Source organism: Manis pentadactyla, chromosome 16 (assembly GCF_030020395.1).
Source record: "Manis pentadactyla isolate mManPen7 chromosome 16, mManPen7.hap1, whole genome shotgun sequence".
NCBI lineage: Eukaryota > Metazoa > Chordata > Mammalia > Pholidota > Manidae > Manis > Manis pentadactyla.
The window spans coordinates 78255448-78283261 of record NC_080034.1 but is presented as its reverse complement, the minus strand read 5'-3'; the positions used below and the strand labels follow the sequence as shown (position 1 = coordinate 78283261).

Below are 27814 nucleotides of genomic sequence, written 5' to 3'. Positions count from 1 at the left end.
TCAGCTGTCAGGTGAGGAGATTATTCAAGAATGTTGCTCTGTCGTGTGAATATGGTTTGCTGAAGAGTAAGCGAACCCCGTTACACTGTGGCCGCCTCACTCGTCAAGCCCCAGCCTATCCGCTGCGTCCTCCTCTTCGTGCAGTTGTGGAGCCAGCGTCTTGCCAGGCCTCAGGTGTGTTGCTGGGACATGTGGAAGGTATGAGACACGGGGCCCAAAGGACAGACACTGCCACCCACTCTCTTCATCCCAACCGCTTTTCTATGACCCAGCTTTCTGCTCACTTGAATTTGGCAACCAAGGATTTGCATGTAGCTTTGTTTTGTTTTGTTTTGTTTTTAAATTTTCAGATGATGGCCCCTTTTTTATCTTTTTAATTCCTGCTCTTCTTTTCTGACTGAACTGTAGATTTACACTGTAAAATGGACCACCATTAATCTTTCTCTACCTTGAAAAATTTTTCCTCAACTGAAAAATGGTGATACGAGTACTGGTCTTTTCCTTCATGTGATCTGGGAGGAAAAAGGGGTGTAACTAATGCCGTCAGGGCTTTTTCCTTAGAGCAGGAGGGTAACGCAATTATATTAAGAGTCTTCTATCTTTATTTTTATGTGACATTTAAGATGTTAGCACTGAATATGCATCAGAGAGGGAAATCTCATTTTGAATGTCATTGATAGAATGATGGCTTAGAAGATTCTTAGAGTTGCCTGCAAAAACTAAGAAAATGTTTTTAAAAGCTATTAAGACCAAACTGTCTGTTGTTTCTTTTCAAAGAATATATGCAGAAATACAATTAGATGGTTACTGTAGGGCATAATAAAAAAAAAATGTTCACTTTAAGATTTCACAAACCTATTTTGCATGTACCCTTTTAATTCAATTTCAAGAGAAAAAGTATAACGTGTAATTCATGAATATTTTACTGGATAGTTATTTTTTTTCTCTAGAGTTGTTTAGTTTAGTATAGTAGCCACTAGCCATAAGTAGCTATTTTAATTAAAATTAATTAGAATTAACTGAAAAAAATGTTCAGTTACTCTGTCACATTAGTCAGATTTTGATCCATAGTAGCCGCATGTGGCTGGTGGCTACTGTATTGGAGAGTCCAGATACAGAATATTTCCAGAAGGTTCTAGGACACAGCACTGCAGTACAGGAATAGAGGAAAGGCAAAAGAACATTCCAAATCTTCTCCTTCCCCAAAGTTGCTTTTTTGAATTTAATTAGAATCTCTAGCTTTATATTATTATATTTTAAATGGACATTTGAATGACATTATTAAAACACAAGGTGGTTGGGCAGGAAAGCACAAATCACCCCAAAACATCATTGGTTTTTCCACTGAGAACAAACATGCTGTTCGGAACACTTGGAAAACCCTGGAACCAGTTCTTTGCTCTCTCAAGTTTCACATCTTCCATAAATATTTTCTTCCTTTACTAAGTAACATATTACATAGACCAATAAGTACCACTTATGTACCATCTTGAATTGTTATGTAATTATTTCATGGGTATTAACCAAACTATTATCTTTGGCAAAATAGCTGATCTCTTATATTCCAAATTCACAGAACTGGCATGTCCATCTGGGCTCTGTCATCAAAGTATATCCAGAATCTGACCTCTTCCCGCCGCTCTCACTGACCTCTACGGTCCTGACCATCATCGTCTCTCTTGTGAATTAATGCCACTGCCCCTGACTGGGTTCCCTGCTCCCACTCGTGCCCTCTCACCTGCTCTCCATTCGGTCTCAGCATGGCAGTTAGATTATTCAATGCCAGGGCACATTACTCTTGTACTCAAAGTCCTCTAGTGGCTCACCGTTTTATTCTAAGTAAAGTTGAGGTGCAAACAATGGCTTCTGAGGCCCCACAGATTTCATAGGCCCCTGTCCGCACCTTACTGCTCCCTGACCTTGCCCATGCTTAGGGGATGGGTGCAGGATCCACTGTAGTTTCCTGCCTTGCGAGAGAAGGTTTAGAAGTAGGCAGGGTCCCTGGCTACAGGCTAGGAGGTGGTTGATGCCATCCTGGGGCACCTGGCCTTTCTGGCTTAGGGAGGGAGGGGAAAGCTTGGGAGTGGTCAGAAGCAGTAAAGATAGAGGAGTCACTGACAGCTGCCTCTCACTGAGGCCAGGAGGAAGGTGGTACAGCTTTGCAGCAAGCCTCACGTTGCTAATTTCTCCATTACAGGGGAGAGCAGTGCCTGTGTTTGTGCCTAAAGATAATCAACTTTTCATTTCCTCCCATTGTGCAAAGGCTGGGTTTGGCTTAAAAATCTCTGCTCCAAGGTTTCACTTTATTTGGAAACTTTGAGCCAATTGGCAAAATGCTCAGGTGGAGTTCTTTTAATAGATGAATGATTCTATGGTCCCTGAGCAAAATACTTCTCCAAATAGCAAATCTCATTTATCTGAAGTCTCAAGATAAGAAAAATATGCTCTATTTAAAAAATAATAGGTTCCTGTCTTTGTTATGTCCTGTCATTATGCCTTGTTTTTTTTTTAATTTTGATATCATTAATTAGGTTCAGAGTTCAGAAGTTAGGTTCAGAGGAAGGAGAAAGAGGGGGCCACAGGAGGTGTGTAGAATTCGGGGTGTAGCTCCACAGCTCCATATCTCTATATTTTAACATTTAACATTTAAATATGGAAGGGAAGTCACAGTTAGTCGCTTAAGGTTCCTGTAACGGTGGGCGGCGTGTGATCCGGAGTCCAGCTTGAGGGGTGGACACGTACCTCCTGCGTTTCAGGAGAGGAGGAAGACGATGCAGCTTCAGGGGCAGGCAGCCGTGGAGGTTTGCCGTGGGATGGTCAGCAATACTATTGCCGTAATTACTGTTTTCTTAGTGAAGTACGAGGCAAAGGTGTCTTCCCAGATGCCGGGAGTGGAATCGGTTTGCTGGATTAACCAGTGTTCCAGCCGTGCTTGGCAGCCTCCACAGTGAGCACAGAACAGGTGGCGGGTGGGTTCATCCGGGGCTGCAGTGTTTGTGTGTGTGTAATGAAGGGATGAGGAACACGCAGGCTGAAGGCGTTACCAGTAAGAGTGATGTCGGTGGGATGAAGACAGGTGAGGGCTGATGGGCGGGGGGATGCAGGCTGGTCACTGACCTGGCAGTGTCAGAGGCAGGGAACGGAGTGGTGGGAGCAGTGGAGTCTGGGAACAAGATACCAGTGCTTGCCGGCTGTGATGTGCATGTAAATTACCTGGGGATTTCACTAAAATTCAGATTCTGATGCAGCAGGTCTGGGCTAATAAGCTCCTAAGTGATGCCAGCTTCTCTGGACCATGGATCCCACTTGGAGGAGAAATTAGAGGGTTGTAGTCTGAGAAGGATGCCTGAGTAGAAATCCTAGAGGTGGTGCAGTTTAAGCAATAGACAACATGGCCAGGGAATGACTGAGTGGACCAGAAGTCAAAGAATGAGAAGGCCCTGATCCCTGAGTCACTGGGGATGTGTGACAATGATGTTGATACTTGCTACTGGCAACGCTAAGCATCTTATGTATATCATGTTGCTTATACTCATGGCAACCCCTCAAGAGGTGATGTAGTGTGATCCCTCATTTTACAGATGAGGAAAGTGAGGCACAGAGAGGCCTTTCCCCAAATCCTCCTTGGTTGTGAGTGCTGGACTCAGGATCTAAATTGGGGCAGTTCAACTCCAGTACATCAGCAGAGCCAGCGCCCTTCTGTGAGTGGCTGCGTTACTGACCCCTGCCGACAGAAGGGGGCAGGGAATAGAGATGTTGAACCCATGTTAGCTTCATCTCTGAATCCCAAGAGGGTCTGAGAGAGTGTCGGGCTCTTCACAAATTGTCCCATTTAAACCTCACAACTGTCCTACAGAGGTTGTACTCCATCCATTTTACAGGTAAGAATGATAAGATTCAGAGAGAGTATGTAGTTGATAAGTAGAGGAGTTGGCAAGTGAATTCAAATTGGTCTGATTCCAAAGCCCATTCTTCCTCTATATCAGGTTACACTCTTATCACCACCCAAAAGTGGAAATTCTGTTCTAATCCTCAGATAGGTTATGGTTACCATGGGAATAATCTCCCTTGCACTGACTCACACTGCATGCTACAGATGATACCTTGTGAACAAAGCTGAGCCCAGGAGATGGGGCATGTGGGCTTGGCTCTGTCTACAACTAGCAAGTCTGCACATCTCTGTAGGTCTCAGGTTTTTGTCCCTATAGATCACTTTCAGAACTATAGTCTGTGAGGACAGTTATAAGGGCTCTTTTTCTATTACTGTTCATTACAGACTTAGCACTTGGTAAGTTATCTCTAATTGTTACACAAGGATAAACATTGTCTCCAATTTAGAGGTGAGATGACTGCAGCCTGGAGATTTGAAGGCATCTGCCTACTACCTCTCAGCTTGCAAAGTGGCGATGCTGGAATTTCTCCTGAGGTGTGTCTGGCTGCGAACTCATGGCCTTGCCGTTACCGCGCCTCCCTGACCCCTCACCCAGCCTCATCGTGGGTCATGCTTACAGGTGCACATGGTGCCATAAAGCAGCCTATATCAAACTTCCAAAATCTGGACCCAGAGAAGAAACACAGTTTATATTGATTCTGAGAAGTATCCCTCCCACATATGTTGCATGCACCTGTGCACACGCACACACACGGACGTGGGTACCATGTACACACTGATATCTCTGAAACAAAAATTTTACAAGACAGTGCTTGTGGTTTCTATTTGCAATGTACTTGGTTTTCTGTTCTGCCATTGTGTGTTAGTCTATTTTATTAATATGCTTGTTAAACTCGACTGCGTTAATTTAACCACCTACCCACAGACTGTAGCCTTCAATTTGAAAATTATGTGCATACCTGGATTTCTCGATACAGTCATTCCAGATCTTTTCTTCTTCTCTCCCTGTTTCTTATTTCTGAATTTAATGAGTATCTGTCTGGTTATTTATGTGACAGTTTTGAATCTAAGTCAGCCCCCACCCCACATATGCCACCTGCACTCCTGCAACATGGAAGAATATTTTATAAGTTTGCTCTGAGAGAAGGAAAGAAAATGTGTCCCTCCCTCCCACAATTACATGAAGAACATTATGCTTACCAGGCTCCCCCCTCCTCACCAAGTCCCCCCCACACCCCACTACAGTCACTGTCCATCAGCATAGCAAGATGCTGTAAAATCACTACTTGTCTTCTCTGTGTTGCACAGCCCTCCCCGTGCCCCCCCACATTATACATGCTAATCGTAATGCCCCTTTCTTTCTCCCGCCCTTATCCCTCCCTCCCCACCCATCCTCCCCAGTCCCTTTCCCTTTGGTCACTGTTAGTCCATTCTTGGGTTCTGTGATTCTGCTGCTGTTTTGTTCCTTCAGTTTTCCTTTGTTCTTATACTCCACATATGAGTGAAATCATTTGGTACTTGTCTTTCTCCGCCTGGCTTATTTCACTGAGCATAATACCCTCTAGCTCCATCGATGTTGTTGCAAATGGTAGGATTTGTTTTTCTTTGGCTGAATAGTATTCCATTGTGTATATGTACCACCTCTTCTTTATCCATTCATCTACTGATAGACATTTAGGTTGTTTCCATTTCTTGGCTATTGTAAATAGTGCTGCCATAAACATAGGGGTGCATCTGACTTTTCAAACTGGGCTGCTGCATTCTTAGGGTAAATTCCTCAAAGTGGAATTCCTAGGTCAAATGGTATTTCTATTTTGAGCATTTTGAGGAACCTCCATACTGCTTTCCACAATGGCTAAACTAATTTACGTTCCCATCAGCAGTGCAGGAGGGTTCCCCTTTCACCACAACCTCACCAACATTTGTTGTTGTTTGTCTTTTGGATGGCAGCCATCCTTACTGGTGTGAGATGACATCTCATTGTGGTTTTAATTTGCATTTCTCTGATGATTAGCGATGTGGAGCATCTTTTCATGTGTCTGTTGGCCATCTGAATTTCTTCCTTAGAGAACTGTCTATTCAGATCCTCTGCCCATTTTTTAATTGAATTATTTGCTTTTTTTTGTTGAGGTGTGTGAGCTCTTTATATATTTTGGATGTCAGCCATTTATCGGATCTGTCATTTATGAATATATTCTCCCATATGGTAGGGTACCTTTTTGTTCTATTGATGGTGTCCTTTGCTGTACAGAAGCTTTTCAGCTTAATATAGTCCCACTTGTTCATTTTTGCTGTTGTTTCCCTTGCCCTGGGAGATATGCTCAAGAAGAAGTCACTCATGTTTATGTCTAAGAGATTTTTGCCTATGTTTTTTTCTAAGAGTTTTATGGTTTCATGATTTACGTTCAAGTCTTTGATCCATTTTGAATTTACTTTTGTGTATGGGGTTAGACAGTGATCCAGTTTCATTCTCTTACATGTAGCTGTCCAGTTTTGCCAACACCATCTGTTGAAGAGACTGTCATTTCCCCATTGTATGTCCATGGCTCCTTTATAGTATATTAATTGACCATGTATTTTTGGGTTAATGTTTGGAGTCTCTATTCTGTTCCATTGGTCTGTGGTTCTGTTCTTGTGCCAGTACCAAATTGTCTTGATTACTGTGGCTTTGTAGTAGAGCTTGAAGTTGGGGAGTGAGACCCCCCCCCCAATTTATTCTTCCTTCTCAGGATTGCTTTGGCTATTCGGGGTCTTTGGTATTTCCATATGAATTTTTGAACTATTTGTTCCAGTTCATTGAAGAATGCTGTTGGTATTTTGATAGGGATTGCATTGAATCTGTATATTGCTTTGGGCAGGATGGCCATTTTGACAATACTAATTCCTCATACCCAGGAGCATGGAATGAATTTCCATTTATTTTTTTTATTTTTATTTTTTTTTAAATAATTATTTTTTATTGAAGGGTAGTTGACGCACAGTATTACATTACATTAGTTTCAAGTGTACAACACAGTGGTAGAACATTTATATACATAATTCTAGGTTCCAGCTATCACCCTACCAAGCTGATACAATATCTTGACTATATTCCTTATGCTATACATTACATCCCGGTTACTAATTTATTTTACCATTGGAAGTCTGTCCTTCTTTTTTTTTTTTTTTTTTTTTTTTTTGTGAGGGCATCTCTCATATTTATTGATCAAATGGTTGTTAACGACAATAAAATTCTGTATAGGGGAGTCAATGCTCAATGCACAATCATTAATACACCCCAAGCCTAATTTTCGTCAGTCTCCAATCTTCTGAGGCATAACAAACAAGTTCTTACATGTAGAGCAAATTCTTACATAATGAATAAGTTACATAGTGAACAGTACAAGGGCAGTCATCACAGAAACTTTCGGTTTTGCTCATGCATTATGAACTATAAACAGTCAGTTCAAATATGAATACTCATTTGGTTTTTATACTTGATTTATATGAGGATACCACATTTCTCTCTTTATTATTATTATTTTTAATAAAATGCTGAAGTGGTAGGTAGATACAAGATAAAGGTAGAAAACATAGTTTAGTGTTGTAAGAGAGCAAATGTAGATGATCAGGTGTGTGCCTGTAGACTATGTGTTAATCCAAGCTAGACCAGGGCAATAAAACATCCACGTATGCAGAAGATTTCTCTCAGAACAGGGGGGGTGAGGTTCTAAGCCTCACCTCTGTTGATCCCCAATTTCTCACCTGATGGCCCCCCTGCGACTGTGCCTGTCTTAGGTTGTTCCTCCCTTGAGGAATCTTACCCGTCTCTGGCTAACCAGTCATCTTCCGGGGCCATACAGGGAAATGTAAAGTTGGTGAGAGAGAAGCAATATTGTTTGACAAGGTTAGCTTTTTACTTCTTTGCATATTTATGCCCTGTGGCTTCTATGCCCAGCATTTGTCTTGAGGTATCTTTACCACTTGGAGGAGTTATGATACTCGGTAAATTTGATACGAGGCACGAATTCTATTTAAGGGTTGTAATTAGGAAGGAAGAAGAAAAGCTATAGAAGTAGCAGGCGGAAGAAAACATGGGAAGATTGATTATTTCTTTGACATATCTTCTTGTAGAGTACTTCAGCATGAATAGGTTTTAAGCTACTACTTAAATTGCGCACACACATTAACATAATAGGAGTATAGTTACATAACGAAAGCATATCTGTAATTACCAGTCATCTCCAGTGAAACCAAGAAAACCAGTTAGGCACCTTAGGCATTTGTGAAAAATTATCTATGATATGGTGGATATTGTCCAACTGAACTTGAACAGTCTGAGAGAAATCAGACAAATTAAAACAACCCATTCCTGGGGACTGTTCACACGCCATATGTTCTTTTAACAGTAAATAGTCTGTAGTTGTAAGACTTTGGAGCGCTACAATTTGCACTTCTCCAAATTCTTGGTTGAGTTCCAACAGTATAGATCCAGTCAAATTTGTTGTTTTACTGTATGCCCAGGCCAGCTTAGATATCTCCTTCCTCATTCCCATGGCAAGTCCAGGAGCTGGTGGAATGAGTGCATCTACAGCTGTAGCAGTGCGTGGATCTTTGTTGGGGGTTTTTGATGATCATCTTCTGGCATGAGTCTTCCAGAGAGTGCAGATGTTGGAAGTTCTTTTTCATATCGTATCTTAGTTCATTTTCGGGGTAGCCCAATTAGGCTTTGATCCTCTGTATAAACTCAAACAGACCGTTTGCCTACACTTTTATATGCCCTTTATACCCTTGTGTAGAACTCGTTGGAGGTTACCACACAGGAACTGCTTTTTCTTTTTTTTTGGTATCACTAATCTACACTTACATGACGAATAATATTATGTTTACTAGGCTCTCCCCTATACCAGGTCTCCCCTATAAACCCATTTACAGTCACTGTCTATCAGCATAGCAAAATGTTGTAGAGTCACTACTTGCCTTCTCTGTGTTGTACAGCCCTCCCTTTTCTCCTACCCCCCCATGCATGTTAATCTTAATACCCCCCTACTTCTCCCCCCCTTATCCCTCCCTACCCACCCATCCTCCCCAATCCCTTTCCCTTTGGTACCTGTTAGTCCATTCTTGAGTTCTGTGATTCTGCTGCTGTTTTGTTCCTTCAGTTTTTCCTTTGTTCTTATATTCCACAGATAAGTGAAATCATTTGGTATTTCTCTTTCCCTGCTTGGCTTGTTTCACTGAGCATAATACCCTCCAGCTCCATCCATGTTGCTGCAAATGGTTGGATTTGCCCTTTTCTTATGGCTGAGTAGTATTCCATTGTGTATATGTACCACATCTTCTTTATCCATTCATCTATCGATGGACATTTAGGTTGCTTCCAATTCTTGGCTATTGTAAATAGTGCTGCAATAAACATAGGGGTGCATCTGTCTTTCTCAAACTTGATTGCTGCGTTCTTAGGGTAAATTCCTAGGAGTGGAATTCCTGGGTCAAATGGTAAGTCTGTTTTGAGCATTTTGATGTACCTCCATACTGCTTTCCACAATGGTTGAACTAACTTACATTCCCACCAGCAGTGTAGGAGGGTTCCCCTTTCTCCACAGCCTCGTCAACATTTGTTGTTGTTTGTCTTTTGGATGGCAGCCATCCTTACTGGTGTGAGGTGATACCTCATTGTAGTTTTAATTTGCATTTCTCTGATAATTAGCGATGTGGAGCATCTTTTCATGTGTCTGTTGGCCATCTGTATTTCTTTTTTGGAGAACTGTCTATTCAGTTCCTCTGCCCATTTTTTAATTGGGATATTTGTTTTTTGTTTGTTGAGGCGTGTGAGCTCCTTATATATTCTGGACGTCAAGCCTTTACGGGATGTGTCATTTTCAAATGTATTCTCCCATACTGTAGGGATCCTTCTTGTTCTGTTGATGGTGTCTTTTGCTGTACAGAAGCTTTTCAGCTTAATATAGTCCCACTTACTCATTTTTGCTGTTGTTTTCCTTGCCCGGGGAGATATGTTCAAGAAGAGGTCACTCATGTTTATGTCTAAGAGGTTTTCGCCTATGTTTTCTTCCAAGAGTTTAATGGTTTCATGGCTTACATTCAGGTCTTTGATCCATTTTGAGTTTACTTTTGTATATGGGGTTAGACAATGGTCCAGTTTCATTCTCCTACATGTAGCTGTCCAGTTTTGCCAGCACCATCTGTTGAAGAGACCGTCATTTTGCCATTGTATGTCCATGGCTCCTTTATCCAATATTAATTGACCATATATGTCTGGGTTAATGTCTGGATTCTCTAGTCTGTTCCATTGGTCTGTGGTTCTGCTCTTGTGCCAGTACCAAACTATCTTGATTACTATGGCTTTATAGTAGAGCTTGAAGTTGGGGAGTGAGATCCCCCCTACTTTATTCTTCTTTCTCAGGATTGCTTTGGCTATTCGGGGTCTTTGGTGTTTCCATATGAATTTTAGAACTATTTGTTCCAGTTCAATGAAGAACGTTGCTGGTAGTTTCATAGGGATTGCATCAAATCTGTATATTGCTTTGGGCAGGATGGCCATTTTGACGATATTAATTCTTCCTAGCAACGAGCATGGGATGAGTTTCCATCTGTTAGTGTCCCCTTTAATTTCTCTTAAAAGTGACTTGTAGTTTTCAGAGTATAAGTCTTTCACTTCTTTGGTTAGGTTTATTCCTAGGTATTTTATTTTTTTTGATGCAATTGTGAATGGAGTTGTTTTCCTGATTTCTCTTTCTGTTGGTTCATTGTCAGTATATAGGAAAGCCACAGATTTCTGTGTGTTGATTTTGTATCCTGCAACTTTGCTGTATTCCGATATCAGTTCTAGTAGTTTTGGGGTGGAGTCTTTAGGGTTTTTTATGTACAGTATCATGTCATCTGCAAATAGTGACAGTTTAACTTCTTCTTTACCAATCTGGATTCCTTGTATTTCTTTATTTTGTCTGATTGCCGTGGCTAGGACCTCCAGTACTATGTTAAGTAACAGTGGAGAGAGTGGGCATCCCTGTCTAGTTCCCGATCTCAGAGGAAATGCTTTCAGCTTCTCGCAGTTCAATATAATGTTGGCTGTGGGTTTATCATAGATGGCCTTTATTATGGTGAGGTACTTGCCTTCTATTCCCATTTTGCTGAGAGTTTTTAACATGAATGGATGTTGAACTTTGTCAAATGCTTTTTCAGCATCTATGGAGATGATCATGTGGTTTTTGTCTTTCTTTTTGTTGATGTGGTGGATGATGATGATGGACTTTCGAATGTTGTACCATCCTTGCATCCCTGGGATGAATCCCACTTGGTCATGGTGTATGATCCTTTTGATGTATTTTTGAATTCGGTTTGCTAATATTTTGTTGAGTATTTTTGCATCTACGTTCATCAGGGATATTGGTCTGTAATTTTCTTTTTTGGTGGGGTCTTTGCCTGGTTTTGGTATTAGGGTGATGTTAGCTACATGGAATGAGTTTGGGAGTATCCCCTCCTCTTCTATTTCTTGGAAAACTTTAAGGAGAATGGGTATTATGTCTTCCCTATATGTCTGATAAAATTCCGAGGTAAATCCATCTGGCCCGGGGGTTTTGTTCTTTGGTAGTTTTTTGATTACCGCTTCAATTTCGTTGCTGGTAATTGGTCTGTTTAGATTTTCTGTTTCTTCCTGGGTCAATCTTGGAAGGTTATATTTTTCTAGGAAGTTGTCCATTTCTCCTAGGTTTCCCAGCTTGTTAGCATATAGGTTTTCATAGTATTCTCCAATAATTCTTTGCATTTCCGTGGGGTCCGTCGTGATTTTTCCTTTCTCGTTTCTGATACTGTTGATTTGTGTTGACTGTCTTTTCTTCTTAATAAGTCTGGCTAGAGGCTTATCTATTTTGTTTATTTTCTCGAAGAACCAGCTCTTGGTTTCATTGATTTTTGCTATTGTTTTATTCTTCTCAATTTTATTTATTTCTTCTCTGATCTTTATTATGTCCCTGCTTCTGCTGACCTTAGGCCTCATCTGTTCTTCTTTTTCCAATTTCGATAATTGTGACATTAGACCGTTCATTTGGGATTGCTCTTCCTTTTTTAAATATGCTTGGATTGCTATATACTTTCCTCTTAAGACTGCTTTTGCTGCGTCCCCCAGAAGTTGGGGCTTAGTGTTGTTGTTGTCATTTGTTTCCATATATTGCTGGATCTCCATTTTGATTTGGTCATTGATCCATTGATTATTTAGGAGCGTGTTGTTAAGCCTCCATGTGTTTGTGAGCCTCTTTGCTTTCTTTGTACAGTTTATTTCTAGTTTTATGCCTTTGTGGTCTGAAAAGTTGGTTGGTAGGATTTCAATCTTTCTGAATTTTCTGAGGCTCTTTTTGTGGCCTAGTACATGGCCTATTCTGGAGAATGTTCCATGTGCACTTGAGAAGAATGTATATCCCGCTGCTTTTGGATGTAGAGTTCTATAGGTGTCTATTAGGTCCATCTGCTCTACTGTGTTGTTCAGTGCTTCCGTGTCCTTACTTATTTTCTGCCCAGTGGATCTATCCTTTGGGGTGAGTGGTGTGTTGAAGTCTCCTAGAATGAATGCATTGCAGTCTATTTCCCCCTTTAGTTCTGTTAGTATTTGTTTCACATATGCTGGTGCTCCTGTGTTGGGTGCATATATATTTAGAATGGTTATATCCTCTTGTTGGACTGAGCCCTTTATCATTATGTAGTGTCCTTCTTTATCTCTTGTTACTTTCTTTGTTTTGAAGTCTATTTTGTCTGATATTAGTACTGCAACCCCTGCTTTCTTCTCACTGTTGTTTGCTTGAAATATGTTTTTCCATCCCTTGACTTTTAGTCTGTACATGTCTTTGGGTTTGAGGTGAGTTTCTTGTAAGCAGCATATAGATGGGTCTTGCTTTTTTATCCATTCTGTTACTCTGTGTCTTTTGATTGGTGCATTCAACCCATTAACATTTAGGGTGACTATTGAAAGATATGTACTTATTGCCATTGCAGGCTTTAAATTCGTGGTTAACAAAGGTTCAAGGTTAGCCTCTTTAGTATCTTACTGCCTAACTTAGGTTGCTTATTGAGCTGTTATATACACTGTCTGGAGATTCTTTTCTTTTCTCCCTTCTTGTTCCTCCTCCTCGATTCTTCATATGTTGGGTGTTTTGTGCTGTGCTCTTTCTAGGAGTGCTCCCATCTAGAGCAGTCCCTGTAAGATGTTCTGTAGAGGTGGTTTGTGGAAAGCAAATTCCCTCAGCTTTTGTTTGTCTGGGAATTGTTTAATCCCACCATCATATTTGAATGATAGTCGTGCTGGATACAGTATCCTTGGTTCAAGGCCCTTCTGTTTCATTGTATTAATTATATCATGCCATTCTCTTCTGGCCTGTAGGGTTTCTGTTGAGAAATCTGACGTTAGCCTGATGGGTTTCCCTTTATAGGTGACCTTTTTCTCTCTAGCTGCCTTTAACACTCTTTCCTTGTCCTTGATCTTTGCCATTTTAATTATTATGTGTCTTGGTGTTGCCCTTCTTGGATCCTTTCTGTTGGGGGTTCTGTGTATTTCCGTGGTCTGTTTGATTACTTCCTCCCCCAGTGTGGGGAAGTTTTCAGCAATTATTTCTTCTAAGATACTTTCCATCTCTTTTCCTCTCTCTTCTTCTTCTGGGACCCCTATAATATGGATATTGTTCCTTTTGGATTGGTCACACAGTTCTCTTAATATTGTTTCATTCCTGGAGATCCTTTTGTCTCTCTCTATGTCAACTTCTATGCATTCCTGTTCTCTGATTTCAATTCCATCAATGGCCTCTTGCATTCTATCCATTCTGCTTATAAACCCTTCCAGAGTTTGTTTCATTTCTGCGATCTCCTTTCTGGCATCTGCGATCTCCCTCCCGACTTCATCCCATTTCTCTTGCGTATTTCTCTGCATCTCTGTCAGCTTGTTTATGATTCTTATTTTGAATTCTTTGTCAGGAAGACTGGTTAGGTCTGTCTCCTTCTCTGGTGTTGTCTCTGTGATCTTTGTCTGCCTGTAGCTTTGCCTTTTCATGGTGATAGGAATAGTTTGCAGAACTGGGACGAGTGACAGCTGGAAGAACTTCCCTTCTTGTTGGTTTGTGGCCCTCCTCTCCTGGGAGAACAGCGGCCTCTAGTGGCTTGTGCTGCGCAGCTGCGCGCAGACAGGGCTTCTGCTTCCTGCCCGGCTGCTATGGAGTCAATCTCCGCCGTTGCTGTGGGCGTGGCCTGGCTCGGGCAGCTGCTCCAAAGTGGTGGAGTCGCGTTGGAGCAGGAGCTGCTGGGAGGCTATTTATCTCCGTAGGGGGCCTCCCTGCTCCCTGCAGCCCAGGTGTTAGGGTGCCCAGAGGTCCCGGATTCCCTACCTCTGGATTAAGTGACCCGCCCTGCCCCTTTAAGACTTCCAAAAAGCACTCGCCAAAACAAAACAACGACCACCAAAAAAAAAAAAAAAGAAAAAAAAATTTTAAATTAAAAAAAAAAAGTTTTTAATTAAAAAAAAAAAAAAAGGTGGTCGTTCGTTTTTCTTTATTCTCCGGTGCCAGCCTCAGGCCTCTGCTCACCGGTCTTTCTGCCCTGTTTCCCTAGTATTGGGGTCCCTATCCCTTTAAAACTCCCAAAAAGCGCTCGCCAAAACAAAACAGCAAAAAAGCAAAAAAAAAAAATGGTCGCGCACTTTTCTTATGTCCTCTGTCGCCCAGCCTCCAGTGCCTGCTCACTGTTCTTGCTGCCCTGTTTTCCCAGTATCGAGCGCCCTGCACTCTGGCCCGGATGGCTGGGGCTGGGTGCTCGGCAGCCCTGGGCTCCGTCTCCCTCCCGCTCTGCCTGCTCTTCTCCCGCCGGGAGCTGGGGGGAGGGGCGCTCGGCTCCCGCGGGGCCGGGGCTTGTATCTCACCCCCTTCGCGAGGTGCTGGGTTCTCTCAGGTGCGGATGTGGTCTGGATATTGTCCTGTGTCCTCTGGTCTTTATTCTAGGAAGGCTTGTGTTTGTTATATTTTCATAGATATATGTTGTTTTTGGAGGAGATTTCCGCTGCTCTACTCACGCAGCCATCTTCCGCCCCTCTCTGAATTTCCATTTATTAGTGTCCTCTTTAATTTCTCTTAAGAGTGTCTTGTAGTTTTTGGGGTATAGGTCTTTCACTTCCTTGGTTAGGTTTATTCCTAGTTATTTTATTCTTTTTTGATGCTATTGTGAATGGAATTGTTTTCCTGATTTCTCTTTCTATTGGTTCATTGTTAGTGTATAGGAAAGCTACAGATTTCTGTGTGTTAATTTTGTATCCGGCAACTTTGCTGAATTCTGATATTAGTTCTAGTAGTTTTGGAGTGGAGTCTTTAGGGTTTTTTATGTACAATATCATGTCATCTGCAAATAGTGACAGTTTGACTTCTTCTTTACCAATCTGGATTCCTTGTATTTCTTTGTTTTGTCTAATTGCCATGACGAGGACCTCCAGTACTATGTTGAATAACAGTGGGGAGAGTGGGCATCCCTGTCTTGTTCCCGATCTCAGAGGAAAAGCTCTCAGCCTCTCGCTGTTCAGTATGATGTTGGCTGTGGGTTTATCATATATGGCCTTTATTATGTTGAGGTACTTGCCCTCTGTACCCATTTTGCTGAGAGTTTTTATCATGAATGGATGTTGAATTTTGTCGAATGTTTTTTCAGCATCTATGGAGATGATCATGTGGTTTTTGTCCTTCTTTTTGCTGATGTGGTGGATGATGTTGATGGACTTTCGAATGTTGTACCGTCCTTGCATCCCTGGGATGAATCACACTTGGTCATGGTTTATGATCCTTTTGATGTATTTTTGAATTCAGTTTGCCAATATTTTGTTGAGTATTTTTGCATCTATGTTCATCAGGGATATTGGTCTGTAGTTTTCTTTTTTGGTGGGGTCTTTGCCTGGTTTTGGTATTAGGGTGATGTTGGCTTCATAGAATGAGTTTGGGAGTATTCCCTCCTCTTCTATTTTTTGGAAAACTTTAAGGAGAATGGGTGTTATGTCTTCTCTGTATGTCTGATAAAATTCTGAGGTAAATCCGTCTGGCCCAGGGGTTTTGTTCTTGGGTAGTTTTTTGATTACCGCTTCAATTTCTTTGCTGGTAGTTGGTCTGTTTAGATTTTCTGTTTCTTTCTGGGTCAGTCTTGGAAGGTTGTATTTTTCTAGGAAATTGTCCATTTCTCGTAGGTTTTCCGGCTTGTTAGCATATAGGTTTTCATAGTATTCTCTAATAATTCGTCGTATTGTTATGGGTTCCGTCGTGATTTTTCCTTTCTAGTTTCTGATTCTGTTGATGTGTGTTGACTCTCTTTTTCTCTTAATAAGTCTGGCTAGAGGCTTATCTATTTTGTTTATTTTCTCAAAGAACCAGCTCTTAGTTTCATTGATTTTTTTTCTATTGTTTTATTCTTCTCAATTTTATTTATTTCTTCTCTGATCTTTATTATGTTCCTCCTTCTGCTGACTTTAGGCCTCATTTGTTCTTCTTTTTCCAATTTCAGTAATTGTGAAATTATACTATTCATTTGGGATTGTTTTTCCTTCGTTAGATGGTGCTGGATTGCTGTGTACTTTCCTCATAAGACTGCCTTTGCTGTGTCCCACAGAGGTGTTGGGGTTTGTGTTTTTGTCATTTGTTTCCATATATTGCTGGATCTGTATTTTAATTCGGTCATCGATCCAGTGATTATTTAGGAGCATGTTGTTAAGCCTCCATGTGTTTGTGAGCCTTTTTGTTTTCTGTGTACTGTTTATTTCTAGTTTTATGCCTTTGCGGTCTGAGAAGTTGGTTGGTAGAATTTCAGTCTTTCTGAATTTACTGAGGCTCTTTTTGTGGCCTAGTATGTGGTCTATTCTGGAGAGTGTTCCATGTGCACTTGAGAAGAATGTGTATCCTGCTGCTTTTGGGTGTAGTGTTCTGTAGATGGCTGTTAAGTCCATCTGTTCTAGTGTGTTGTTCAGTGCCTCCATGTCCTTAGTTATTTTCTGTCCATTGTATCTCTCCTTTGGAGTGAGTGGTGTGTTGGAGTCTCCTAGAACAAATGCATTGCATTCTATTTCCTCCTTTAATTCTGTTAGTATTTGTTTCACATATGTTCATGCTCCTGTATTGGGTTCATATATATTTATAATGGTTTTATCCTCTTGTTGGGTGACCCCTTTATCGTTATATAATGTCCTTCTTTATCTCTTGTTACTTTCTTTGTTTTGATGTCTATTTTGTCTGATAACAGTACTGCTACACCTACTTTTTTCTCTCTATTGTTTGCATGAAATATGTTCTTCCATCCCTTGACTTTTTGTCCGTGTATGTCTTTATGTTTGAGGTGAGTCTCTTGTAAGCAGCATATAGATGGGTCTTGCTTTTTTATCCAGTCTATTAACTCTGATTCTTTTGATTGGTGTATTCAGTCCATTTACTTTTAAGGGAATTATTGAGAGATAATGTATTTATTGCCATTGCAGGCTCTAGATTCGTGGTTACCAGAGGTTCAAGTTTAGCTTCTTTACTATTTACCTGTCTAACTTAACTTGCTTATTAAGCTATTGTAAGCACAGTCTGATGATTCTTTCCCTCCCTTCTTATTTCTCCTCCTCCAATCTTTATATGTTAGGTGTTTTATTCTGTCTTTTTTTGTGAGCAGTTGATTTTATTTTTTTGCCTTTTGTTTGTATGAGGTTGGTCTGCTTTTTTGCTGTGATTTTATTTTCTCTGGTGACATCTGTTTAGCCTTAGGAGTGCTCCCATCTAGAGCAGTCCCTCTAAAATGCCCTGTAGAGCTGGTTTGTGGGAGGCAAATTCCCTCAACTTTTGCTTGTCTGGGAGCTGTTTAATCCCTCCTTCATATTTAAATGATAATCATGCTGAATACAGTATCCTTGGTTCAAGGCCTTTCTGTTTCATTGCATTAAATATATCATGCCATTCTCTTCTGGCCTGTAAGGTTTCTGTTGAGAAGTCTGATAATAACCTAATGGGTTTTCCTTTGTAAGTGACCTTTTTTCTCTCTGGCTGCCTTTAATACTCTGTCCTTGTCTTTGATATTTGCCATTTTAATTAGTATATGTCTTTGTGTTGTCCCCCTTGGGTCCCTTGTGTTGGGAGTTCTGTGTACTTCCGTGGTCTGACTGATTATTTCCTCTCCCAGTTTGGGGAAATTTTCAGCAATTATTTCTTCAAAGAAGCTCTCTATGTCTTTTTCTCTTCTTCTTCTCATACCCATACAATGCAAATATTGTTCCTTTTGGATTGGTCACACAGTTCTATTAATCTGTCATTCCTGGAGATCCTTTTATCTCCCTGCCTCAGCCTATCTGTGTTCCTGTTCTCTGATTTCTGTTCCATTAACGGCCTCTTGCACCTCATCCAGTCTGCTCTTAAGTCCTTCCAGAGATTGTTTTATTTCTGTATTCTCCCTCTGTACTTGCTCCTTTAGCTCTTGCATATTTGTCTGCAGATCCATCAGCATGGTTATGACTTTTATTTAGAATTCTTTTTCAGGGAGATTGGTTAAGTCTGTCTCCCCTGGCCCTTTCTCTGGGGTTGTGTGCGTAAATTTGGAGTAGACCAAATTCTTCTGCCTTGTCATGGTGATAGAGGTGGCTGTAGTGAGGTAGAGTGTGTCAGCTGGGGGAACAAAGTCCCTTCCTGCTTGCTGGTCTCCTTGCTCTTCTCCGCTGCCTGTGTCGTTTACCTGCACTCCTGGAGCAGCCACCGGGTTAGTCCCCTAAGCTGCTGTGGGCGGGGTCTCTGTCAGAGCTGCGCGGAGCCCTGCAGGGAGTGGCAGGTGCGCCGGGTGTGCTCTCCTGCGAAAGTTACTCTCCCACTGGGAAGGTGTGTGCTGGCTCTGGCCTTTGGGTCTGGCCTGGGCAGCCGTGCGCCAGGCTGAGATTCTGGGCAGCTGCTGGGGTTGCGGCTACTCCTGGGCCACTCCTCTGCCGCCCCCACCTCCCGTGGGCCTCTCCCTGGCCCCTCTGGCACCGCTGCTGTCGTTGCACACAGGCTGCTCCCGGGCCGCTCTGTCGCCACTGCAGTGGGCTTGCGCAGACCGCTCTCTGCCCCCTCTGGTGCCACCGCTGCCGGCATGCTCGGCAGCTCTCCTGCTACTGGGCCGGTGTGTCAGTGTCTGCGCCAGTTGGGGGAATGACTGTCAGGCTGTTTATTGCCGTAAGGGGCTTCAGAGCTGTGCTGCCGCCCAGGGGGTTAGGTCCCCTGAAGTTCCCTGGGATTCCCAGGTGCTCGGCTGAGTGTGCAAGGACCACTTCGTCCAGCCGTGAGGTCCCTGTCCGTTTAAGACTTGCAAAAAGCACTCGCTTTTTCTTTTTCTCAGGGTCTCTGGTAGCGGTGACCTGCCGGCAGGTTTTGCTTTTCCATTTCTCTAATATCCGGCACACCGTGCACCATGTGTCTGCGCTCCCGGTGCGGATTTCTAGGGCTGGTTGTTTAGCAGTCCTGGGCCTTCGCTGCCTCCCCACTCCAACTCCTTTCTTCCCGCCGGGGGGCTGTGGTTGGGGGGCGCACTTGGGTCCCGCCTGGCCGCGGCTTGTATCTTACCCCCTTTGTGTGGTGCTGAGTTCTTGCAGATGTAGATGTAACCTGGCTATTGTACTGCATCCACTGGTGTCTCTTTTAGGAATAATTGTATTTGTTGTATTTTCAAAAATATATATGTTTTTGGGAGGAGAATTCTGCTGAACTACTCACACTGCCATCTTGGCTCCTCTCATATTTTTGCTTGCAAATTAGAGACCACTTTCATGGGGGCAGGGTGTAAGGGCTTTTGTAGAATGTTTGCCATGTAGAGTTCAATTTTAAAGGAAAGGCATTCTTAGTAATCTACATGAAAGAATGTGGATTTAGGTGGCATGGATTTATGGACTGCCTGTGCAGCAGTAGGCTTTAGGCAATGGAGTTATTAAAGAGGCTGAAACAGGTATTTAAGTTTTTAATCAGTGTGCAGTGAGAGGGCTTCATAGCTGAACTCATTACATATCATCTCCATAAGAAAATATAGGCTTGTCTGCTAAGCTGTGAATCTTAGCAGTAGGTAGGAGTTTTAGAAATGTTTCCAAGTGAAAATTTGAAGTTGAAAGTTGAGCTGAGAAGCCTCAGAGGGAACCAGGCTGGTGCTTGCATTTCATTGAAATGGAGAGGAAATTCATTAGAGAGGTTAAAAATGTGGCTTGTATGCTAAGACCCCTGTAGAAGAATGGGCCTCTCCAAGGAGGTGGTAGGGAAGTTAGAGCTTGCTGCTTGTGATTAAGGGTCCTTGTATAAGCACATATATTCCTTCTGATGTGGATATCTCAGCCTGACTTTTTATTAACTTTGCAAGAAAATATATTGAACTGAAAATTTCAGCCTAGGAGGTGTCTCAGAATCTTTGTTGATTTTGTTGTTTGTTTTGTTGATAAAACCTATTTTTTAAAAATCCAATAGATATAACTACTTAATCTTACTTTGAGAATTTAAATTGAAGATCCTATCATATCAATTATGATATAAAGAGCTGGTATTTGGTAAAGACCTGGGTGCTGGGCTAGGCACTTAGTCTACATTTATATCTTACTTAAAACAACAGTATTAGTCCTGCAGAAGTATAGTCTTGTTTTACAGATGAGCAAACTGAGGCATAGACCAGGTATGTAATTCTGTCAGGGTTAAACAGCTAGAAAGTGACAGGGCCAGAATTTGAATATGTCTTCTAGATTCCAAAATCCACACAATTAAGGTGATGACCAGGAGTCCAAGTTTCTGGGATGCAAGATCCTCAGTGCTAAAACTGGAAACGTCCCAGGCCAACAGGACCATTTGGTCACCATGCGAGCAAGATGCTTGCTATCCCTAGCACCAATGTAGCGTCCATTATCAAGAAACATTTCCTGATTGATGAAAGAGGAGTTTTCTTCCAGCAGCCACACGTATGCACTATGAGACTTTCAAGGCCAGAAACCTAGGGAAGTCTTGGAGCTAATCAGGAAAGCTAGGGGAGCGTGTTTTTGGGGATATCAGCATGAATGTAGCTGCTTTTATTGGCTCAATTTGTGTTGACAGAGCAACAGCACAATTCTTTGAATGTAGCATTTGTAGTTGTTCATTCTTGTTTCAAAATATTGCTACATTATTCACTCACAAGTGGGCATAATCTTGGGAAAGGCTGGGTCAACTTTGGAGAATTTTATCCACTCCACCCTATCCCCCTCCCAACTTTTAAAGAATAGTCCTCATACCTGTGGGGACCCTAGTTGACCACCAGAAACAGGGACCAGCAGCATAGAGCTGCTTCTTTCAATGCCTGTGCTCCTTCCTGGATGTATCTCTTTTAGCAAATTATTTTGGCCTGTGTCCAATTTCCAGAGGACCCTGTATACTTACACTGCCCTTAAAATATTTGTAAAGAAAGGGAGTTGGCACACAGGGCCACAGATTGTAAGCCCTGTGGTTGCCAGAGTGAATGCAGACACGAGCATCAGAACATCATATTTCTACATATGGTCATGGACTGCTCTTCACCCACAAGAGAATTCCATATGAACATTCTGGGGGTTCCCCGTCTCTTTTTAAAAATGTACTGACCTGGTTAATACCCCATCAGTGGTCCCTAGAAAACTCTTCTGGTGACTGTCTAGAAACGAGCTGGTCAAACGGAGGCAGGCAGGTCATATGTCTTCGCTGCATGTGAAAGACCTTATTCCCCACTGTGAAACACTTGAAAGGGGCAGAAAGGCCAGCCCACACCTTGCACTGGTAATTGCTGGCCATGTCCGTGCTTTGAGTGCCTGTTTTGAGATTGTTTTTTAAGATTTATTAATTAGATTCACACAGGAGACCTTGTAATCACTTAATCATCAATGTGCCTCATTGTATAATAATGTCAAAAGGTGTCTTGTCATTTTTATTCCATGTTTTATTCAAGTTTTGCTGTGACTATGTTACAAATGAAATTCTCTTCCAGAACGCAGTATTTCTTCTGTGATTGGTGTCTTTTGTTTTGCAGTGGACAGAAATAAGATAGAAGCTCTCAGATGATCAGCATAAGGAAAGTGCTGGGAAATGACTGGCAGATTGAAGGCAGGGGAGAGTGTCCCTGGAGGGAAGAGAGAAGTGGGTGGGCACATTCTCTCAGCACCCACAGCGTGAAGGTTTGGAGGGAAAGGTGGAGGAGCAGGCCAAGGACAGACACAGACGGAGTGAGAGAGACACACAGAATCCAGTAGACAAATACAGAACCGAGACACAGGGAGGCAGAGACTAACACATCTCAGAGAGAGAGGGGGACGGACAGACGAGTAGGGACTGGTTGTTTTTCTTGTGATACTCAAGTGTCTCTCATCCTATTTGTGACACTTTTGCATGTTTCTTTCTGGCTTTAAAGTTCTATGATTCATCCATTTTGCATGTTTGCAGACTGTTAGTGGAACTGGTTCTTGGAAAGGTGAAATTCGAGAGCCAGTGTAAGTGATGAGAAGCATACTATCTGGAGCCAGAACTTCTGGGTTCGAATCCCAACTGTGCCATCTACTTGCTAGGGGACTTGGGCAGGTTACATAACCTCTTTGTGCCTCAGTTTCTTCTTCTTAAAATGAGAACAATAATAGTGTCTGCATAGGATGCTGTGAAGATTAAAGGAGATAACATGCAAAACTATTAGAACAATGTGCTAACAATATTGGCTATTATTACTGCTATACTTGTAAAATAATCCTAGATATTGTGGGACCAGTTTTCCTTTGAAGGAATGCTCACAAAGCTAAATATATTTTTCTGAATTCTGAAGAAGTACATGCCTGGCGCTTTGGACATTGAAGCTTATTGCTTATTTGAAGAAAGAGTGGAAAGATAATAGACTGGGGGTAAGGAGGTGCAGCTTCTAGCTCCAGCTGGTACAAACTAGCTGTGAGATTGAGACAGGGACCATGGGCTCAGACAGAGTTAGTTGGGTGAGGGCCTCCGGAAAAAGCAAGGCAGGATATTTACAGTCAAATTAATGTAACAATATAAAGTCCCTATTGAAACTCTGTGTTCAGCATTATGCAAAGTCAAGGCCACACTAATTCTCTAGGGTAAAGATACCAGACTAGGAATATAGACATCTTCAGTGAGATCAGTTAAAGGTCAAAGGCCAGGAGCAACTTGGCCTAGAATGTTTGAGTGTTCCGCACGAGTATCTCAGCATAAATGAGAGTTCACTGTAAACAGCCCTAGCAAACAGACAACAACCCAGCCCACCTTGAGGGCAGGGCAGGTGGTACAAGTCCACACCCTAAGCCCTCAATTCCCAAAAGTCCTCAACTGCCTATAAATCCCCTGGACAACGCACCACCCGGGCTCTCTTGTCCCCTTCTGGCATGAGCCAGGAGCTCTATCTGTCCCCTCGCTGTATCTAAATAAGTCTCCCTGACTGTTCGCTAAGTTCATTATTCGACTCTGCAAACAAGAACCCTGGCATCAAAATGATGAGTTTCTCTGGAGCTGCTTTTAGATTATAAACTAGATTTTAGGTGTTTGGCCTGGAGACAGTGAGTCCTTTCTAGGAAGTGACTTTTATGATTTGGCTATTAGGTTACTTGTTCTATGCAAAGGTTTTTGTGAATTTCAGAGTGTCAGAAATCTCAGGGATTGAGCATGTGAGTACCTCTGGAAGAGAGAAAGGTGTGCGCTGTGTTGTAAGTAATAGAGGGAGAAATGGTGACAACAGGAGTCTGGATTCCTGTTGCCATGTTTGTGATCATAGTTATTTTCTTCTTTTTTTTCCTGTTCCCATGGAAGAGGAGCAGTGTTTGAAAAGGGGTCACATTCTGGGTCTGGGCTGAACTGAAGGCCTAAGTTGTACCGTGGAGCAAGGGCTTAGTTCAGAGAAGGTGAATTTTTCATCCTTTAAGATGAGTCTTGATTTTGTAATTCAATTACTGGTAACCTGTTTCCCAGAACTAAACAAATGACAGTGTAGGCCACATCAGTCTCTGGCGGACTTTTATCTTCCTTTCTGTTACTGTCAGGCCTCCCCTAACTATCCCATGCTTGCTGCTCAATTCTGTATGTCTCATGCAGCAGAATTACATCTTGCTCTTTTCCTAAAGATAGAGGAAAATACTCCCAGCCTTCCTGGAGTATTGGAAGGTTGAGGAAGATCCTGCTTCAGCTGGGAGCTTTGTAGGTCCCTGGCCAGTCACATGTTGCCATGGGCTATCCCTCTCTACCTAGCTGATCTGCCAGGGGGTAGAGTGCCAGAGGGCAGCGCTGGGTTGGAACATGTAAATGCAGCGTAATAGTGGAGAGCATAGGCTTTGGTTTTAACAGACAGAGCTGGGTGTAATCCTCTTTCTGCCCCTACTGATTGTATGACCTTGGGTGAATTACACCACTGAGTGTGTTTATTCACCTGTAAAAAGGGGCAATAATGATAGAGAATATGTCGTTATGAGGATTAAATGTGTGTCTGTGTATTCAGAGATGTTTGCCCATTTCTGGCGCATAGGGAGTGCTTGATCACTCAGGCTGACTTCATGGGCAGGTGGCCTGTACAGCTGCACAGGGAACTATCCTCAGAAAGGCCCTGCACTTGGGTTAATGTGTTTTGTCATGGTCTTAAAATTCTTAATAATTTTTGAACAAAGGCCCTGCAAATTATGTAGTGATAGGCCTCTCAAGATGATGGCGTGAGTAGGGTGGGGGAAATCTCCTCCCAAAACCATATATATTTTCAAAATATAGTAAATACAACTATTCCTAAAAGAGAGACCAGAAGATACAGTACAACAGCCAGGCTACATCTACATCTGCGAGAACTCAGAATCTCACGAAAAGGGTAAGTTACAAAGCCATGACCTGGCGGGACCCGAGCACGCCCCCCACCCCAGCTCACCGGCGGGAAGAAAAGAATCAGAGTGGGGAGGGAGTGGAAGCCCAGGACTGCTAAATAACCAGCCTAGTAATCAGCACCAGGAGCACAGACACACACTGCATGGTGTGCTGCATATTAGAGAAACGGAAAAGTAAAATCCGAGACTGAGACTGCGAGAGGGTCCCCACAGCCGGCTCCCCTGGGACAAAAGAAAAGCAGACACTCTAAAAGTCTTAAAGGGACAAGGGCTTAAAAGGTGGACAAAATCATCCTGGAACCCTCAGCCCAGAAGGCTGGGGATTTTAAGGAACTTCAGGCACTGTAACCCCCCGGGGTGGCAACGCAACTGCAAAGCCCCTCATGGCAATAAGCAGCCGGCTCTTCATTAACCCCTTCGGCACTGCAAGCAAACCGGCTGACCCGCCATTGCTGCGGACCAGCCGGGGAGCAGCCCGGCTCACAGGAAACATACAGAGCCTTCTCCCAGTGCGCAGCTAACCGGGCCAGAACCAGAGGCTGCCGCCTATGCGCAGCAGTCCAGCACAGGCAGAGGAAGTTGGCACAAGGTCCGGAAGGCATGAAGGGGCGCTGTTCTCGCAGGAGAACACATGACACAGGTCTGAGACCCCTGCTAGTGCCTTAGGCTATCCCAAGGGATTCCCCGCCAACGGCAGCTCAGGGGATTAAACCAGAGACTGCTCCCTGTCTGTGGTTGGCCGTCACAGGCAGCAGAGAAGGGCAAGGCAACCAGCAAGCTGGAGGGGACTTTGTTCTCCCAGGTGACACATGTGCCACTCGCCAGCGATCACTTCTATCACCATGAAAAGGCAGAAGAACCTGGTGCAGTTCAAAATCACTCAGATGCCAGAGAGAGGGCCTGGTGAGACTGATATAACCAATCTTCTTGACAAAGAATTCAAAATAAAAGTCATAACCATGCTGATGGAGGTGCAGAGAAATATGCAAGAGCTAAGGGATGAAGTGCAGAGGGAAATAACAGAAAGGAAACAAGCAATGGAAGGACTTAAGAGCAGACTGGATGAGGTGCAAGAGACTGTTAATGGAATAGAAATCAGAGAACAGGAATGCAGAGAAGCTGAGGCAGAGAGAGATAAAAGGATCTCTAGGAATGAAAGAGTATTAAGAGAACTGTGTGACCAATACAAATGGAACAATATTCACTTAATACGGGTACCAGGAGAAGAAGAGAGAGAAAAAACATAGAAAGTGTCTTTGAAGAAATAATTGCTGAAAACTTCCCAAAGCTGGGGAAGGAAATAGTGTCTCAGACCATGGAAGCCCACAGATCTCCCAACACAAGGGACCCAAGGAGGACAACAGCAAGACATATAATAATTAAAATGGCAAAGATTAAAGTCAAGGACAGGGTATTAACAGCAGCCAGAGAAAGGAGCCATGGATATACAATGGGGGAAATGATAGCCTCTACAACAGCTATTGTTTGCAAAACTGGACAGCTACATGCAAGAGAATGAAACTGGATTATTGTTTAACCCCATACACAAAAGTAAACTCAAAATGTATCAAAAACTTGAATGTAAGGCATGAAACCATAAAACTCTTAGAAGACAACATAGGCAAACATCTCCTGAATATAAGCACGAGCAACTTGTTCCTGAATGCATCTCCTCAAACAAGGGAAACAAAAGCAAAAATGAGCTCATGGGACTACATCAAACCAAAAAGTTCCTGTGTGGCAAAGGACATCATCAACAGAACAAAAAGGCATCCTACAGTATGGGAGACTATATTTGTAAATGACATATCAGGCAAGGGGTTACCAACCAAAATATATGAAGGACTTACATCCCTCAACACCCAAAAAGCAAATGACCGCATTAAAAAATGGACAGAGGATAAGAAGAGACAGTTCTCCAAAGAAGAAATTCAGTTGGCCAACAGACACATGAAAAGCTGCTCCACATCGCTAATCATGAGGGAAATGCAAATTAAAAATGCAATCAGATATCACCTCACATCAGTTAGGATGGCCAGCATCAAAAAGACTAAGAACAACAAATGCTAGTGAGGATGTAAAGAAAGGGGAACCCTCCTACACTGCTGGTGGGAATGTAAGCTAGTTCAACCATTGTGGAAAGCAATATGGAGGTTCCTCAATAAACTAAAAATAGAAATACCCTTTGACCCGGGAATCCCACTCCTTGGAATTTACCCAAAGAATACAACTTCTCAGATTCAAAAAGACATATGCACCCCTACGTTTATGACAGCACTTTTTACAGTAGCCAAGATATAGAAGCAACCTAAGTGTCCATCAGTAGATGAATGGTTTAAGGTATTGTACATATACACAATGAAATATTATTTGGCCATAAGAAAGAAACAAATTCTACCATTTGCAACAACGTGGATGGAGCTGAAGGACATTATGCTCAGTGAAATAAGCCAGGTGGAGAAAGACAAATGCCAAATGATTTCCCTCATATGTGGAGTATAACAATGAAACAAAACTGAAGGAACAAAACAGCAACAGACTCAGAGACTCCAAGAATGAACTAGTGGTTACCAAAGGGGAGGGGTGGGGAAGGGCGGGTGGGGAGGGAGGGAGAAGGGGACTGAGGGGTGTTATGTTTAGTACACATGGTGTGGGGGATCACGGGGAGAGCAGTGTAGCCCAGAGAAGGCACACAGTGACTCTGTGGCATCTTACTGCACTGATGGACAGTGAGTGCACTGGGGTGTGGGTGGGGACTTGATAATATGGGTAAATGTAGTAACCACATTGTTTTTCATGTGAAACCTTCATAAGAGTGTATATCAGTCATACCTTAATAACAACAACAACAGAAAAGCAGCCAGAAAGACAAAAAGATCACATACAAAGGAAAATCCATCAGGCTATCAACAGATTTCTCAACAGAAACCTTACAGGCCAGAAGAGATGCCATGATATATTTAATGCAATGAAGCAGAAGGGCCTTGAACCAAGGATACTGTATCCAGCAAGATTATCATTTAAATTTGAAGGAGGGATTAAGCAGTTTCCAGATAAGCAAAAGCTGAGGAAGTGTAACTCCCACAAACCAC

General features: G+C 42.5%; 1 protein-coding gene across 9 annotated transcripts in view; it reads left to right on the top strand.

The window, feature by feature from the left end:
- CARMIL1 (capping protein regulator and myosin 1 linker 1) overlaps nucleotides 1–27814 on the top strand; it is a 356120-nt gene that overhangs the window by 131531 nt on the left and 196775 nt on the right. The window lies entirely within an intron of this gene.